We start from the raw sequence: 6,000 nt of genomic DNA on the forward strand, positions 1-6,000 counted from the left end.
TTATAGTCTCGGCCAAAGTATGCTTAGAGATAGTTTGGCAAAAGGCCTCAGGGTTAGACCAGAGATTCTCCAGCCCGATCTTACTCGCTGTCACTCTTATGAAGGATAGCCAGGGGATCCTGCCTGCACCCAGGCTGGCCATCACCACCTTAAGTTCTTCCCTATAACTCTCCAACTCCGGGACGCTCCACAATCTCCTCTAATAGAGGAGCGGGCGAGAGGCAATAGCGTCTGATATTGGCCTAAGATTCAAATCCAGCCTAAGTGGAACTAGTGGTGTGCTTTTTGGAAAGGTAAATAGCTGCCTAATATAGTTGTTCTCTGTGGTACTTAGCTCGTGCACCGGTCGGTGCCCCCAAAGCTCCTCCTCATACAGGGATGAAGATCTGGCTTGAACTTTGTAAATTTCTAACGGTGCACTCACTACCTTATGTACACAATTTTTCTGGACTTTTAAAATTCCCCCGATAGCCTGGGACAACCCTAAGTTGGCTTTAGCTATTTGTGTGCCCCACCCCATTTTGTCATTCAAGGACAGGCCTAAATAAACAAAGTTTTTGACCCTTTCCAGGGGTTGGCCTTCCATTTTTGGGTGAGGACAATTGGTTGTGCTGGCATTAAAAACCATATACTTGGTTTTGTCTATATTAACCACCAGGTTCCTTTTCTTACAAAAATTTGTGAACTGGTCCAACACCCGCTGCATTCCCATTGGTGTTTTAGAGAGCAGCAGGGTGTCATCCGCAAACATTAGTGCAGGGAATTTTCCACAGGCTAATTTAGGCGAGTCAATATTTTTTACTGTGAGGATGTCTTCTATAAGACCGTTGAGAAAGAGGGAAAACAGTGTCGGGGCTAATACACATCCCTGTCTAACCCCCTTCTCAATCGGGAAGGCCCTGGTCAGCTGGCCAGACTTACCAAATCGAACCTTCGCAAAGGTTCCTTCGTGGAGTAATCTGATTTGATAGCAAAGATATGGTGGAATCCCCATATTAAGTAATATACTCTATAGTTGATTCCTATCCACCATATCAAATGCAGACTTAAGGTCCACAAATGTTAAATATAGACTACCCCTTTCAGCACCACATGCTTCCAGTGGAGAACCTGGAGGCGAAATAACTGATCAATAGTCGATGTTTTGGCTCTAAACCCTGCCTGTAGGGATGAAAGAATATTATTCTCTGTGATCCAGTCCAACAAGCGTTGCAATAGAAGCCTAGCATAGATTTTTTGGGTCACATCAATTAAACTGATGGGCCTGTAATTTGATGGATCGAGCGGGGAACCCTTTTCATATACGGGAATAATTTCCGCACCCAACCAGGTACTAGGAAGTGGTTGTCCCTCCAAGATTGAATAAAAAAAAATAGTAAGATAGGGGACCCATACCTTCAATTCATCTCTATAGAGGTCACCCGGGATCCTATCTAGCCCTGGAGCTTTGTTGGCTTTCAAAGACGACACAGCTAGTTTCACTTCAGTCAGGGAGAAGGGCAGAGGACACCAGCTTTGATCCAGGGCCGTAAGAATACCCGGGGCCTCATGTCTTGGCGAAGGGGGAATAGAGTAAAGATCTTTAAAGTATGAACACCATACTTCTTCTGAAATATTTGGATCAATCCTTGTCTTGCCCTCTACTTTCCCGGTGTGGACAAGATTCCAGAAGGTTCTTGAGTCTTTAACAGCCAACGCCTGTCTAATGGCGTGCCATCTCTCAGCTTCCCACTCAGATTTAGCGTGAAACAAAAATTCCTTGTATGCCTTCCGGGCGTTCATTATGGGGATTTTATTACCTAATTTGAGTGCAGTTACTAAAGTACTCTTAGCCATCCTGCAGGACTTATTATACCAAGGATTACTGTTCCCTGGCTGCCGTGGTTTCTGGGTAGAGGATTTAAAAAAACAATCCGCCAGTGCTGTCGTTAGCTCCTTATGAATCTCTGAAAGCTCACTACCCACCCCCTTATCAGGGGCATTATCATTCATTGTAGATACCCTTTCTAGCAGGGGGATCACACTTGCATACATAGTGGCCATGTTTTCAGAGGACATCTTTATGGTAGCCCAGCGAATTCTCCTCCCACCTGGTATTATTCTGACGTCGCTCGATGGAGCATCGGCCCCCTCTTGCACCTCATTGGGCAGAGGCAAATCCATCTCTACAACTATGGGATTATGGTCACTTTCCATCCGACTATACACTCGAAAGTTACGGATTATTGACCATAAAGCCAAGCTGGCCATGAAATAGTCGATTTTGGAAAAGTGACCAATTCCATTATAAGTATACTGGCCTGGGCTATCCCCCGTAAAATGCCCATTACATGCTCTAATGGAAAATTAATAAGTTATAGTTGTGAGCTGCAGAACCAGAGCTGTCCAACTTTTGGCTGGGTAAATATTCGGGATTGGAACATGCCAGGTAACATCCTCATCTGAGGTAAGCTGGGAAGCCCCCATAAGGGGTTCGTAGTGGCAGTTAAAGTCTCCCCCGATCAGCACCTTAGCATCACCAGGGAGGCTATGCAGTAAAGTACTCAGAAAGTCCAGAGCCTGGGAGGTACCTCCCACACGTACTGGTCGTGAATAAATGTTAATAATGGACAGTTTTGGTGTTTTAGGGCGGGTCAAAAGGATGCATAACAGATCTGGACTATTAGTATTAATCATTTTGACGGAAAACCCAAGGTGGACACCCACCCAAATGCTCAAGCCACCTGACTGTCTGCCTCTTGGACCCTTTACGGCTGGTTCCGTATATGAAATATATCCCAATCTATGTAAGGCTGTCACAGACCATGTTTCCTGAAATAGACTGATCCCGTGGTGGTCTACAAATGCACACCAATCAGGTATTTCTAGTTTTGCTGCTAATCCCGCTATGTTCCAAGATAGGGCTTGCAGATTTCTACTTTGACGGGTCGGTAACTCAGCCGTGTCGTTTATAAAAGTATCTCTTCTTTCGGCTGAATTTCCTGTCTCTGGGATAGCCAGTCCCTGATGTAAGGCTAAAATAGATAAGGGGGAAGAACTCGTTGGAAGTGTAGAAAGAGCGGGGGTCGATTGGTTGGTTATAGACTCTTGTCTGGCCTTAATCAAAGATACCTCAGGCTCCAACTGCCCTGTACCCCTCCCTGAACTTGGTAGACCTGGGGAGGGGGTAATAAAAGACATTTGCAGTCAGTCTACCTGGTCTAACCTACTAAACCGGTTGTGTGTCGGGAACCCCATCACCTCATTTCTTGCCCGCCAACCCCACATGCCCTCTTCCTGATTTCGAAGCTCATCTCTATGCTGGTGCCACTTCCCACAGTTCCCGTGGTTATACACATGGCGTGGATTTGATGGAGGATAGCAATAACTCAAATGTACTGCCCTAATAGGAGTTGGAGGGCCAGCATAGCTATTGCTGCACAAATACTCTATCACATTACTATCTTGAAAATTGATGACCACACAATCCCCCCCAATGTCTTTCCTGTTATGGCCTACCCACCCTACTCTTCTAACAAACAAGATCTTACTTTATACATGGCTTGGCAGGGGTTTATGTTTATTCAGCCAGTGCATTGTTTTGTTTTTGAGGTTCAAGAATGTTTCTGTTCTATTAGAAACCATTCTAGGTACCCCAGTACGAACTACTACGTAGGGGACACTCTCTGGCGGTAGATTGACTCGTGGGAGATCTTCCCTATTGCAGTTGGTGTTGGTTATAGAAGTAGTGGGACGGCTCGGGGATTTTGGTTTGGTTGCCACTATTGCTGGGGCAGTATTGCTATCAGATATGGGCGTTTTGTTAGAGACGCCCTGCTGCATTGAAACTAACATAGGCGGATTTTTAGGAGAGCTAGCGGTTAATAAGTTGGTGGAAGATAAATTACAGGGTAGGGCTGTTGCCGCCACTTGGAGGTTAGCGGGTAGGGACTGCCTATTCATGCACAGTTGGACATTGACAGAGTCTACTTTTTTCAAGATAGAGTCCTCCATTTTACTCAGTCTTCTCTCTATACTCTTCAGTCTTTGTTCCAGGAGCTGTATACATTTAGAGAGGACCGTACTCAAGTTCCTTATGAGCGACTCTTCGTTGTTTGCACTAGGGGGTTCCGATATGAGTTCGATGCAAATCTCTGGGGGGTGCAGGGCAGACGTCGTAGCCTCAGCCTCTGCTCCCTCCTGAATGGATAGGGAGTCGTAAGTTGAGTCCTTCCGGTCAGTAAGTTTAAGTTGTTTTGCTTTTCTTCCCCGGTTTGCTGTTCCCCCTCTTTTCCTCTTAGGGACTGCCCCCTCGTTTCTACTATCTTTTGCTAGACTATTGGGTAATGAGTCCGAGTGCACAATTGCCTTATGGATGGTCTGCTTCGCTTGGAGTTGAATGAATGTAGGCCCCGTGCTGGGTGTATCCGTAGGAGGAGGAGATTGGCTCCCTAGTGGACCTTCTATAACTGTTGCTTGAGATGGCAGAACTAGAGATTTTGCCAGCGCTAGGAGACCTAAGGACGATCTCTTCGAGAAGGCCGGGTCCTGAGACAAGCGCCGTTCAGTAATAGCGATCTCTTTTTCAAGCACAGATGATGCCCTCATTATGAATTGGTCCAGTGTCCCCGCAATATGCCCGACAGGTGTTTGTTTCATTCCTCTGCGTACCGCCATTGCCCTTGGTGTAAGTATATCACGCTCAGTACTCACGGTTATGTAGCGCGTTGGAGGGGTGGCCCGGTCCGGTCTGAAACGGGCTAGAACGGGCCCGCCCTTGGCCCGGCCTTCGCCCGGCTCGTCCTGCGATTCGCGGTATTGGTTTCGATTTAAAGCACCTGGGCTGAACGTTGTGGGCGGGTCTGCCTTGCCCCGATGTCTCCTGGGCTTTGTGGTGTGGAAAAGTAAATTTTGCCATGTTCTGTGTCCCTACGCCTCATCCATCATATGTTATGTGTGCATGATTAAATATGCATATGCATTCCCCATGTCTGATTAATGACGCAATTACAGTTGTGTCCCCCTCTAGTATGCCAGTTTCCAGTCCTCGTGAATAATACGAATATCCGGCCTATGTACAGCTACGTTGCCACGTTTCTTAGTGTGCACGTTATTCTATTATAAAGTCCCCGTTTCTAGGCCTTAAAAGGGCCTGGACACCAGATTCAGCTCCTGTCTCCTGAAGCCTCGCTGAGGAGCGATACAGCCCCCACCTGTATCCTCGACCCTTCACTTACTTCCTGCCACGCAGTGCCCGGTGCAGCCTGGCTCTGCCTCTGAGTCTGCCAAAAGTATGTTATAGTTCCAGTTATCAGTTCAGTCCTCCTTCTCTGCATTCCTAAGCTACTGAACTGCATCAATAGTTTCCGTCATTGTCTAGCCTTCACGGCTCCATGTTAGAGAAATACTGCATTTAATGGTCATTTAGTACTCTTCATCTCGTGCTACATGTAGAATAATGCATGGTCCAGTCTTAGACTCAAGTTAGCCTTTCCCCTCCTAACTTCTAGTTTATATCAACATGTTCTCTAAACATCAGATACTAGATACTGTTTAGGTACATGTCGCCCTGACTCTCCAGACTTCAGTCTCTGCTCCTAGCACAGAGTTCATAGCCCCCAGCTTCTCCTAGTAACACGTCACTGCTAGTTTGCGCGCACCATCAGGTTAGAGGTCTCGGCTCCTTAGGTAGCCCCCTCCATGGTTTCCGCCCCATTCATGACATATCCTGTTACGTCTGCACCACATGTCTATGTATACGCCCAGTTACACCTCTTTTCCCCCTTATCTTTCGCGACTGCTACGCGTCACACCTTCTGCTCCACCCACTGCTACGCCTACTGCAATGTAATGCTATGTGTTTGCGTTATGTATATATGCTCATGTATTGTTATTAAAAGCCAGCGCGCTCATCCCAGATCCAGCCCCAGCAGCTGCTGGGCCCTGTCATCCTATTCCTATGCAGGTTGTCCTGTTCCTGTCCTTATGCTGTAATAAACCTGCAAAACTCCTACTACCTCG

The sequence above is a fragment of the Lissotriton helveticus genome, chromosome 7, assembly GCF_964261635.1.
Source record: "Lissotriton helveticus chromosome 7, aLisHel1.1, whole genome shotgun sequence".
Classification (NCBI taxonomy): Eukaryota; Metazoa; Chordata; class Amphibia; order Caudata; family Salamandridae; genus Lissotriton; species Lissotriton helveticus.